This window comes from Heterocephalus glaber, unplaced genomic scaffold (genome assembly GCF_053883595.1).
Source record: "Heterocephalus glaber isolate CG9 unplaced genomic scaffold, H.glaber_assembly_v1.0 deba00001446, whole genome shotgun sequence".
Taxonomy (NCBI): Eukaryota; Metazoa; Chordata; class Mammalia; order Rodentia; family Bathyergidae; genus Heterocephalus; species Heterocephalus glaber.
In genome coordinates this window covers 9133620-9145938 of record NW_028258298.1, presented here as the reverse complement: position 1 = coordinate 9145938, position 12319 = coordinate 9133620, and the positions used below count along the sequence as shown (strand labels likewise).

The following is a 12319-nucleotide window of genomic DNA, read 5'->3' as shown; positions in this document are numbered from 1 at the left end:
TGGGCTCCCCCGGATGAGGTCACAGTGACACCAGCCTCAGGGGTCCTCCTCTCCTCCAGTAGGCCAGGAGTCTCCTGGGAAGCCTGGCTGAGGATAGGAAAATCCACTCTGTTCCCCATAAACCCAAGAGAGATAGGACCTTGACCTCAGCACTGACCGTTTTCCATTAACTTCTCAGCATTCATGGAAATGGCTGTGCCTGGGGCTGAAACATTGCCATTATTAAACACTTGGCTAAAATATGGATGAATCCCTGGGAGGGGGTTATGCAAGATTCAGATATATGGTCTGTGATATGGATAGGGTATATCTTTTTATTGCAATAATAAGTTTCTCAACTCCTAAAGGACCCTGTATTAACTGAAGATGACAGGGACCGAGGGATGGGAAGCTGGCAATTTGTTAAGGTTGTGGAACAGCGGTTACAGGGGTTGTAAGAGATAAAACATTTCGGAGTCATTAAAATCCACCTAAATTGTCTCTCTGAACTCAAAGCAACAAACCTCACTCAGGCTTGAGTCTATCACCAGACATCTTTTCTTTACAGTGTCTCCATTCACCTAGAGGTGACATATGGCTCAATGTTATACTCCCAGGAGTACTAGGGCTTTGAAAAGACCATTCCCAGACCTTCCTGGGGGAGGTGGCTTTGAGTGCTTAAGAGGAAAAGGGGGAATGTGATGGACACACAGTCCCTTGGGTGTAGAAAGGCTCTCATCTACAAGAGGCAGGGTCAGCCAGGAGCACTCTGGCTGGCTACAGAGAAGAGTCCACCTGGAGAATGGTAAGGCTATTTTAGTGTTGGGAAACGGTAAATGGAAAAGACCTTTAAATTCCTGATTAGGACTTTGTAGTTTGTTTGTGGTTAACAAAGGGCATAACAGAATCTAGGAAGATTCACGGTCAGACTCACAATTCAGTGTGTGGGTAGTTCTAACGAGAAGTCTGACTACTATCAGAAAGCTTACTAATGGCCAGGCTCCATGATGAGGGATTTTCAAAAACTAAATTTCTTATAACAATCCCATGTAATAAATCATAATATTCCCATTTTATGAATAGGGAAATAGGGCAAGTTTCTCAGCCACTCCAAGATTCAAAATCACATAGCTGATAAGGCAGGTGGGTTATAGTCTACAACGTGACAAATCATTCTACGCTGTTAGCCACAACACAGCCCTCTTCCGAGGAAACAATGTGTGTATTTGGATGGAATGCACTGAATTTCCACACTGACGTCCCACACAACTAGCAGAGGCAACACTGACGGACATTCCTAATAGCAGTTGATGTCAGTGGCACAGAATTCCAACACCGACTCTGGACCAGGATCTTGGGCTTAGCAGTGACCAAGACAGAAAGATGTACATTCCAACTAGGCATGGTGGCACATGTCTGTAATCTCAGCTATTTAGGAGACTTGAGGCAGGAGAACTGCGAGTTGTTTTTTTTTTTTGGTACCTGGGATTGAACTCGGGACCTTGCACTTGCAAGGCAGGCGGCAGAATCACTGAGCTAAATCCCCAGCCAGGGAGAACTGCAAGTTTGAGGAGAAGCTGGGCAACTTAGTGAGACCCTGTCTCAAAAGAGAGAGAGACAGAGAGAGAGAGCGAGAGAGAGAGCGAGCGAGCACGTGCACTGGGGGTGTAGTTCAGAGGTAAAGAGACCCTCTAGCAGGCATAAGGCTTTGGGTTCAATCCCCAGGATCATAAAAAAGAAAGCATGTTCCAATCGCCAGGAAGAAGGAAGGGTGAGCTTTATAATATCCCCTGCAGCTGTCCTTGGTCAGTAGACCTTCCTGTATTTTATCTTCCATGGAGGAGCAAGTGTTCCTGAATAGAATGGGCTGGAAGGCAGGGGAGCAATAAGAACCATGAAGCTCCAAGGGATGACAGAGGGAGAGAGGGTGGTAATGACAGTGACAGTTACATATTCCAAATTTGGCCTCTGCAAGTAGGCGACACAAGGTGGGAGGGAGGCAAGCGAAGAAAAGGCAGTCATCATGCCGGGATTCTTTGAAAATGCCATTGTTGTCAAACTTGGAAAACAGTTTCCCACCCCGAATAAAACACTGACATTTGTCTAATTAAAAAACCTAATAGAGATTCTGCAGACAGAGGGAAGCCGCCAGTGCATCTGCCGGCAGAGTCTCCATATGGCCCAATCCAATGTGTACTCTGCTGCAGAGACAGAGCAGGGACTCTTGTGTTAAAATTGCCTGACCATTAAATTACCTCCATGGCCTTGCTGGCCATGGCTACTGGTGAAGGGAAGGCCTGGCTCAGATTTTTGTCTTGCCCCTTTTCCCTCCTCAGTGGCCAAATGACATGGAAGTGCTAGTGGGAGGAGGGGATAGGAGGGCAGAGGAAGGGAGGAGAGTCTTTCCCAGACTGTTGGGAAAGATGCCCCCTTTCTGGAGCCCAGTGGAGATGGGACATGTTAATAAATACACTGGGACAGCTCAGCAGAGATTGGTAAAGAAATGCTGCTGAGTGGCTGCCAGCTCCACACGTGCGGTCTGTACAGAGTCCCAAATCATCATCCAGATCCCCGGCAAGAGCTAGGTCAAGTCTCGCAGTAAGTCAAGCCTCTGGCAAAGCCTGCTAAAGACCAACCTTCCTTTCAGAAAGACAAGATAGGATAAAAGTTCAAGTAATTAGTAGCATGGCCAACTTCCCTGGAGATGTGCAGGTGCTCCACACTCCCAGCAAACTGACTGGGCCCACAACGGCTCCTGGCACCTGCACGTGCTGCCCATACATGCCTGGCTAGCCCTTGCTACCCCCACTCTGCTGTCCCTTCACCTCCCTGAACTGGAATCCGTCCTCCTTACTTCTCTCCATGCTAATCACTCCTTGCTGCTTCACCCTCCTCCAGCAAGTTCAGGTATTTCAGCACTTCTGATGAGCTCAGCCCTGAGCACCTCTCACTCTATGCATCAACAAAAAGTACATCACACACACACCAAAAAAAACCCAACCAAGCAACACACCATGAGCTGTGAGATAGGAATAACTCATCCTGTCTATTAGTTTGGAATAAGATCCTGATGAACAGGGAAGAAAGAAGAGCTCTGCCTTCCTTCTAGAAGCCATGCTGGGTAGCTATGGGGCTCCTGCCTCTGCCCTTCATTATGTTTCTGGGGCTTTTGTTTCCGATCTGAGGCACCACAACGCAACCTGCTGTATCCACCTAATTACCAGCCTCTCCCTCTGTTCCCACTGGCATGGCAGGTGAAGCGTAGCCAAGGGGGACTTATTGTAATGATAGAACCTAGTGATGAGCTTCCTTGGCCACAGTAGCCATTCATTATCATAATGAGCAATGCTAATTTATTGTGATGACACAGGATGGAGTGCTGACTTGGGACATCTGGGGTGCACCAGTCACTCCAAGCAGCCAAGAGAGGCAGTGCCTTAGGAAACCAGCTCCCTCGAAGAGGCTTTCAGCCAAGGACATGTAGTTAATGGAAGTGGCTGTTAGGCAGGTGAAATTTAGAATTACCTCTGGTTTTAACTACCCAAAGAGTAGAACGCTATTATTCTCCAATATCTTGAGCAGAGGCTGGACAGATGGGCTCACCTCTCCCATCTTCTGATGTCCTTTCTCCCATGAAATAGTTGGGATCACTAGTGATTGCAGGTGACATCACATTTTCCAAACATGGTTGGGGAATATGATTCATTCCCCTGAACCCATTCCATTTCTCCCCAATGAACAGCAGCAATTATGTTTAAGGAAATGGCCAGATTACTGGGTGAGCCTGATTGATTTCAGGGCTATCCATTCCCACCCAGTGATTGGCTCAGAGTGGGGCTAGAAACCTATTTAGACTGAGACTGCTGAAAGGAGTCTCCGAACTTATTTTATGCTTAAGCAAGAGGTTGCTGATGCTTGCTGTCTTCCAGGTATGAAGGAGGCTATTAACCTAGGAAAAAAGGTAATTCCTAAAAAAGGAAGAGACTAAGACAGGGACAGAAAAAATGGGGGCAATGCCATCATTGAACAGGGCCTAGTTTTGGACTTCAGCTTATGTTAGCCAACAAAATTCCTTATTGCTTAACCAAATGGAGTCTGTTTCTGTTATTGGAAGCTCATAGAACAATTTCTGTGAGAAAACATCTGCTTGGAGAGAGCCCACCAGAGCTGACAGAGGGACATTTGGTGTGGCCTGGCAGAGGGGAGTACACACAGGCTGTGAGACCCACCCAGTCAAGGGGCACTCTGTGCCACTTTCACCTCATATGTGCTATGGAGGGGGCACATGACCAGGCAGCACAGTAGTCCATGTTCATGAGTGTTCACGAAAAAGAACTCACCCTCTCCACCTACAGTACTGCATGTCAGTAGTGCTATGGGTGACTGTTTTATTCACAAATACTAACCAGGCTAGTATTGGCCTTTGCTCTGCTTTGCAACTTGCTTCAGTCATTGAAATACAAGTGAATGTGATGTATGCCACACAGTGCTTTGAATGCAAGTGTCTGATTTGGCTTGGCCAATTTCTGCCCTCTGTCATGACAAAGAAAAGTGTCAGTTAGGTGCAACTCCTGCCACCAGACCTCTCAAATGAAAAGGCACACAGAATAGAGTCACAGAGGACTCACAGCCTACCGTGACATGAATGAGAGAGAAAGAGTTCTTGTTGGAGGCCACTGAGATTCTAACAAATAAATACTTATTGAACAATGTTACATCCCTAGGACTCCACAGAGTGAATTGGATGATGCAGAATGCTGAGGGATGGTTTTTGTTCTCAGAGTGTTTACTGTTACAGTTAAACACCAGGAAGAATTACAGACACTGAAAAGTTCAGGGATACGGTGGGCAGCCACCAGAATTCACAGGGTGGGAGAAGATCAGCTGGGACAACCTTCAGAAGCAGATGAGCCCTGGAAGGTGCTGAATAAGGCTGAAAGCAGACAGGTTCCCTGTCTAAACAGCTGAAGGTTCGCCACTCACCTTGCCAGCCAAAAGGAGGAGCCTGGCAGTGCTACTGCACTCTCTTCTGGCTGCCTGAGGCAGAGATGCTGAGACATTCACTTTCACATTTGAATGAAAATATCTTAGTGTACAAATTATCACTTTACAATTAATTATGCAGAGCAAGTAATACATATGAGACCTCAATATTATGACAGCTTGGAAATTTACTGTTTTCGAACTGAACATGCAACAAGTCTCGCCAAGTGTATGTTGGAAAATAGCACAAGATTAGACAATTAATATTTTAATTTTGTATATTCGCAGCACATCTGTGGGTCAGTGTAAACATCACAAACAACTTGGCAGATCCCACTTGACACTCCCCCACCCCAGACTGACCTTAAAAACCAACGATCCTTAATTAGGCTTCTCCTTCCCCTTCTGCCTTTGGGGAGAAGAGATTCTTATGAAAACGATATGATTACACCATATTGGAGTTCACCAGGGATTTCAAATGGTTTGAATTTGATTTAAAAAAAAAAGAAAGAAAAACAGCAGATTTCTTTGCTGGAGTCTTCCCTCCAGAATCTCCAAGCACCATGTGGATTTCAAGGGGAATTTCATCAGTATGTTTCTGATTCCTTTACACTTAAATCATTAAAAGATTTTTGAGGGTTTTTGAAGTCCAATAACTCTCTTGAGCCACTCTTTTTCCCCCCCAGCATATATTTCATTTCTCTTCATAAAAATTAGGAAATTGAATTTTAGCTCTGGGTTAAAAAGAGAAAAAGGCAGCTGCTTATCAATGATGGTGGCTAAAAATTAAAATCCTAAATCTAAAAGTGTGTCTTGAGGTCCATCAATCCAATAAATATTTGCCAATTCTCTTTGAGCCCATGTCTCAGAGGGTAGAGATCTGGCCTATTATGATCTAGGAAAACAGCTCATGAGTTATATGTGGTGCATGGTTTTGTCCAGACAAAGCTAGATCATTAACTCACATGAAGAGGGTGCAATTGTAGCATTTAAGCTAGATGAGACCTATAGTACCATGCATCCATGCCTGCTGTCCTCATCAAGGCAAGGCCCATCTTAGATCTCTTCGTACATTCTCTCTTGGTAGCTGACACATTTTTTTTTTTTTTGTCACACTGTAGTCAAACTATTCTTTGCTACATCTGACGCAGCCTGGTCTTACTCTCAGGTAAAGCATTTCACCTTTTCTCATTCTCTTGATAGATCAGAACCTAATCTTGAAATGGATCATATCACTATTTGGAAATACAGAAAAGAAAATGCTTATAAAGGTTCCATGGGATGTAAGCTCCATGACAGCAGGTACCTCATCTATCCTTTTCATTCTGTCCCCAGACCTAGCCAGTGTCTGACACATAGGAGATGATGAATAATGTTTGTTGAATGAATGAATGAATGAATAAAAGTCTAATCATATGTAAAATGTATTCAACCTTTTCACAGCATTTCCATACCTCCTGATTAATAGTATTCTAATGATACTCTGTGTGAGTAGCAAAGACAGAGTGATCATTGGTTTTCTTCTAAAGTAAGTGAGGCCCAGAAATGAATAAGTTAAGACTTTATGGCTGATCAGTGGTCAAACTGGAGACTTCTTATCATGATTCTCAGCGTGTGCTGTTTTCCTACAGAGCAGCGTTTCTGAAGAGTTAGCATCCATTAGAATTATCCAAAAAGATTTGCTAAGCACAGGGGTGGGGATTTAGCTCAGTGGTTTTGCCGCCTGCTGCAAAAGCGCAAGGACCCGAGTTCGATCCCCGGTACCAAAAATGAGCCCTACCCCCCACAATGTCAATTCGCTAGGTTCAAGGTCAGAATCTGCATTTACCAAGTCCCCAGGCAATGTTGGTACTGCTCCTCCTGGGACCATACACTGAGAGCCACTGTTTAAGGCTGAAGCTTACCAAATGCGAAGGAAAGATACAGAAGAGAGATAGATGCTTCCTAACATCCTCTGAGACAGGGACTGAAATATCAAAACCTAGCTCATCCACATAGAAACCCAGACTGCATGCCTTAACTACAGAAGTCCTTGTTCTTCATTAAAGACTAATCAAATCAAAAAACCTTAATAATGTAGACCATGGAAGGGAATATTCTAATTTAGGGATATTCTAACTTGGAAAGAATATCAGCTGGAATTTTTCTGAAAATGAACTTAGGTTTTGAATAAAGATTTAGGAGCTGGAAAGGACAGTAGAGGCCACTTGGTCCAACCTTCTCCATTTTACACTTATAAAAAGAAAATGGTTTAAATCAGTGATATAGTTGACTTAATGCCCCCGTTCTCCTTATGCCTGATCCACTAGCTTCAGGTATAATCAAAGGGAGGCAGGATTCCTCCCCACCTCTCACCCTGCTTCTCCTAGCAGCTTATGCAAGGGCAGCTGATCATCCACAGATGCAAGTTTTTTATTTTGTATACCAGCGTTCAATGCAGCATTATTTGCAAGAACCATAATATGGAAACAATCCCAGGGTCCAACAGATAGATGATTAGATAAACAAAATGGGGGCCATCCATAGAATGGAATATTATTCAGCCATAAGAGGAAAAACATTCTGATATATGCCTCGACATGAATCAACCTTGAAAATATGTTAAATCAAATGGGCCAGACACAATGGGTGAATATTTTACATCTCTACTTACTCAGGTATACAATATCTAAAATAGTCAAATTCATAAAATAGCAGCTACCAAGAGCTACTGGGAAGTACTGTTTGGTGGGGACAGAGCTTCTGTTTGGAGTGATGAAAAAGTTCTGGAAATAGATAGCGGTGAAGGATATATAGTGTGAATGTAATTAATGCCATTGAATGTACACTTGAAAATAGTTACAATGTAAAATTTAAGGTGATATATATTTTTACCACAATAAAAAAGTTAAAAGAGAAAAAAAGGAAGTAAAAGTGAAAAACCTACAAACAAGAAAACACTTCCCAGACCACTGAGTACCTCAATACCCACTAGGCCTTGCACACAACCCTGTTCAGCTGTGAGCTTGGCGGGTAATGAGAACAGACGAACTGCTGAAATCTGGCTTTCAGCAGATTTTGGTAGTTGCAAGAGTTTCTCTTGTTAAGGGATGCTCCCTTTTGTGTCCCTCCATGTATTTCCTAAACTTAGGGATGGACTCCAGAGTCAGGGTGAAGTTTCTGGAGAACAGGTTGTCAGAGCAGTAAGGATTTTGTTCCTTCTTCCAGCCTACTTTTCCCTGGCATGGGTACCTGGATGTGTCTGGTAAATGCTAACCTCCCTATTTCACTGGATGTGTGATTGCACAGCTTATGGTCGTGGAGCAGAATTTAGATTTGGTGACTCATTTCTCCAAACCGGGCTTCCATAAGACCCACACTGATACCTGGCATGTTTATTGCTGCCTGGGAAACCAGTTTTGTGCATTCTCAAAATTATAAGGCTACACATGATGATACAGATGCCTCTCAGAGGGAAGACAGAGACTTTCAGGGTAGCAGTTGAAGGACACACAACTTGAGTGAGTGAGATGGATGTTGAGGAGGCAGAGGATATGTTTGTCATTCACTCACTCATAGCACTATTCCCTCTCACCTGTAGGTGTCCAGTTGGGCTTCAAAAGCATCTCTGGATGCTGGGGAGATCCACTGAATTGCAAGTAAGCAAATAAATATGATTTAGTAGTAGAAGAGGATTTGCCACACCACAAAACTTCCTCCTTCATTTATTTTGACAATTTGGTGTCTAATATTTATGGCTGTGCTTTAGACTATCCAAGTAGTTTTAGTGTGAGAAAGTCTTCATAAACTGAGCTGCTGATTCTCTGACAAAGTGATGAGCAAGCTTATGGGGCAGAGGGTGATCCTTGGATTTTAGTTAACCAGTTAAATCGTTCTATTTGTGTGTAAATATTCCTACCATTGTCAACTCACAACATATGTTAGGTACATTTATACAGAGAACTATAATGATATATTCCCTGCCTCTTGGAATTTATTTTTTAAGGATTGAAAATATATACAAAGGATATTCCATTTTTCATTTCTGTGCCATTGCAGACATTACTAATGGAGCATCTGAATTTTTCCTGAATTTTCAGAATATTTCCTGCATTGGATGCCAGGCATCCGCAACCAGTTGATTGAAGTGTGTGCAAAGCTTTCCCGCTGTAAGCACATTGGATATTCCTCTGACTCTAGATGGTGCATCAATACACACCAAAATATTTTTTAATACTATCATCTAAGTGTTCACACCTTCCAAGTAGTAAATATGTGTGCCATTTGCAGAATTAAGGCATAGCCTTTTGTGGGTTTTGGCAAGTCTAATTCCTCAGTGTGAGTGCTCATGTGTTGTAGGTGGGAGAAAAACCTGGTGGTGTGTAGGATTCATTAAAGGCTTTCCCCCTAAGACAGGAGGATGCTGGTCCCTTGGTGAAACACTTATCATAACCACATACACTCTTCACTTCCACTTCTCTAGAGTTCCAATTGAGTAATTAAAATCACTTCTGTTAAACGAACATGGTTGGCTCAATAAGCCAAGGGCAAGTTTATGGATCTGGAGGATGGAAACTACCTTAAAGCTTGGCAGTTCTAGCTGTGGTGAGGAATAACAATTAGAATAATTGATAACCAGGTTCTTGATGTCGAAGCACCACGCAAGGCTTCAAAACATCCATAATGGGCATGATTCTCTGGCTGGAGTAGATCACAGAGCTGGAATTGGGTTCTTCCAATTGCTCAAGCTGCAGTGGCCAGGGACATGCTTCCTCTTAGTGATGCCAGCTGCATAGAGGTCTTTTGAATCCATAGCCAGTTGAGGTCCCTGTGGTCTGGAAGAGAAACCCTCTCCTTGACACGTGCATGAGTACGGGGCTGCACAAGCATGTGTGCCATCCCTGCGGAGACGTCTCAGACTTGACGTGTTCCAAAGAGGACAGGCAGGGCTGCTGCAGAATCAGGCTTGGGGCCATGCAGAACATATGTGGGACTGACACCTAGATACATCCCCTAGTCTAATTTACCCTTCCAACTTAAGCAGTAACAATACTACCAACTAGTATTAATTGCATCATTTATTGAGCAATTACCACATTCCTGACATGATGCTAAATGTGTTTATAATGATATCACTTAATGTTATCATTTAATTATATCATTTAATCTTCATATCAATCCCATGAAGCACTTATCATTCTCCATCTTACAGAGATGAAAGCTTTGAAAGATTAAATAACTTTCCTAAAGTCAAACAGACAGTAAATGGCTAGGTTAGAAATCTGACCCCAAAATTCACCCTCCTAAAGTACTGTGCTTTATTGTCTTTGCAGTCTGATCTGTTCTCCCCTGGCTGACTCTACCTATAAAATGCCCACTTTTTTCATCACCATAAGCTGCATCTGTAGATCCCAAGAGACTTACTGATTAGACAAAGATAAATGCACAGCACTATAATAATGCTATTAAATCACTGCACCGATGAATAAAAGGTAGAGCTAAATCTCCCTAAATGCAAAGGTCCTTGTGACACTGTGGAACTTAGTCCACTTGATCTGGCTTTGGGATTCTAGTTTAAGAAGTTTCCCTGTGAAGAGATGCTGCTGCTCCTACTGCTGCTGCTGCTCGGTTTTCTGCAGGGCTCCTCTCCTCTAAAATGATCAGTCCAAATGGTTTATTTTATGTCCACAGCCTCTTAACTTTTCTGATTGTACTAGGCTATTTCTCAGAATATACTGTAAGACAAATACATTCTTTGACCTCACTGAAATCCTATACATTCACGCTCTTCCCTAATCAGTTCAGACTTCATAGTCCGTCACTCACCCCTAGTACTTTCCCCTCATCTGTTCAACTTTCTTTGTAGAAAACCTCAAGCCAGGTCATTTCATGATCTGCCTTCTCTGTGCCTAGTTCTGGTTGGCAAGAGTTACTGGACAAAATAAGCCCAAAAGTGAGTTGAGCCCTTTGATGGTTAATTTTACGTGTCCATCTGCCTGGGCTAAAGGATTCCAAGATAATTGGTAAAGCATTATTTTCCATTATTTCTGGGGGTATCAGAAAATGATTGAAGTTTGGATCAGTGCACTAAGTAAGAAGTACACAGTGCACTTCTGTGTGGGTGGGCACCATCCAATTAGCTGAGGTTCAGATTAAACAAAAAGACAAAAGAAAGAAAATATCCTCTCTCTGCCCCCCCCCTCCATTTTTCCTTCGTTCCTTCACTTCCTTCCCTCCACCACTGTAGAAGCTAGGACTTCTTTCTTCTGCCCTTGCACATCCAGCTTCTCAAGCTTTTGGACTCCAAGGCCTTCACAGCAGCCCTAGGTTCACAGGCCTTTAGTCTCAGAGTGAGAGTTGCACTATTAGTAACCATGGTTCTGACGCCCTTGAACTTGGTCTGAGCCTCACCATCATCTATCTTCCCTGAGTCTCCAGCTTGTAGACAGCATATCATGGAATTTCTCATAATCTATGATCACTTAAGCCAATTTCCCTACCAATTGGCTCTCATGTATCTCTATCTATATACTCTATTAGATCCACTTCTGTGGAGAACCCTGAGGAATACAACCCCACTTGTTGTGTATGATTTCCTACCACAACCAGCCCCTCCATGCTGCCCTAATTCCTCTGTGCTTCTGAGGTTGGATAATCTTTCATCCTCTATAAAGGCTAAATCAAACTTTCTCCATTCTTCTTAAATTTTACTATTGTCTTTCCTCCACCACTCTCAGCAGATGATCTCTTCTTACCTCTCAGAGAAAATGAAGCCAACAAATCAGTGCTTCCTCAGTACCCTAACAGAGAGTCCACTCTTCTGTATTTTGTCTGGACACAACTTTTCCATCTTTCCTTCTATGACATGAGAAGAGTGTAATGCCATACAAGGTTGTATTAGTCCATTTTTCATTGCTATAATGAAATAACATTAGGCTGGGTACTTACAAAGAAAAAAGGTTTACTTTGCTTATGGTTCTGGTCCAAGATTCAGGAGCTGCATTGGATGGTGACCTTCTTGCTGGTAGAATCCCAGGACATGTAGGGTATCACATAGCAGGAGATAGGGAGCATATGTGTATATTCTGATCTCTCTTTCTCGCCTTATAAAGCCACTGGAATTCAGTCATAGGAGCCTCACCCTAGTGACCTTATATAATTCTAATCACCTCCAAAGGCTCCATCTCTAAATATCACAGTAAATTTCTGCACATGAACCCCCTGGGGGCATTCAAACCATATCCAAACAATAGCAGAGGCTTGTCCCTCTAACCACACAATGAATGCCCTTCCTTCCCACTTCTAGGGAATTTGTTCTATCTATTTTACTCTTTCCTTCTCCTCAGTAGGGCTAAACTAAGGGCAAGTTTTTCCCATC

The 12319-nt window shown here is 43.1% G+C and overlaps 1 protein-coding gene and 1 long non-coding RNA gene across 7 annotated transcripts in view; one reads left to right on the top strand and one right to left on the bottom strand.

Annotated features, from left to right (window-relative positions):
* Kirrel3 (kirre like nephrin family adhesion molecule 3) overlaps positions 1-12319 on the bottom strand; it is a 584234-nt gene that overhangs the window by 486668 nt on the left and 85247 nt on the right. The gene's annotated exons all lie outside the window — the stretch shown is intronic.
* The window catches only part of LOC110345432 (uncharacterized), a 35399-nt gene continuing 24542 nt past the window's right edge, over positions 1463-12319 (top strand). For both annotated transcript variants that reach the window (XR_015452402.1, XR_015452401.1), the window contains exons 1-3: positions 1463-3487; positions 6166-6264; positions 8543-8600. This is a non-coding gene — a long non-coding RNA (uncharacterized LOC110345432). The remainder of the gene's footprint in view (positions 3488-6165; positions 6265-8542; positions 8601-12319) is intronic.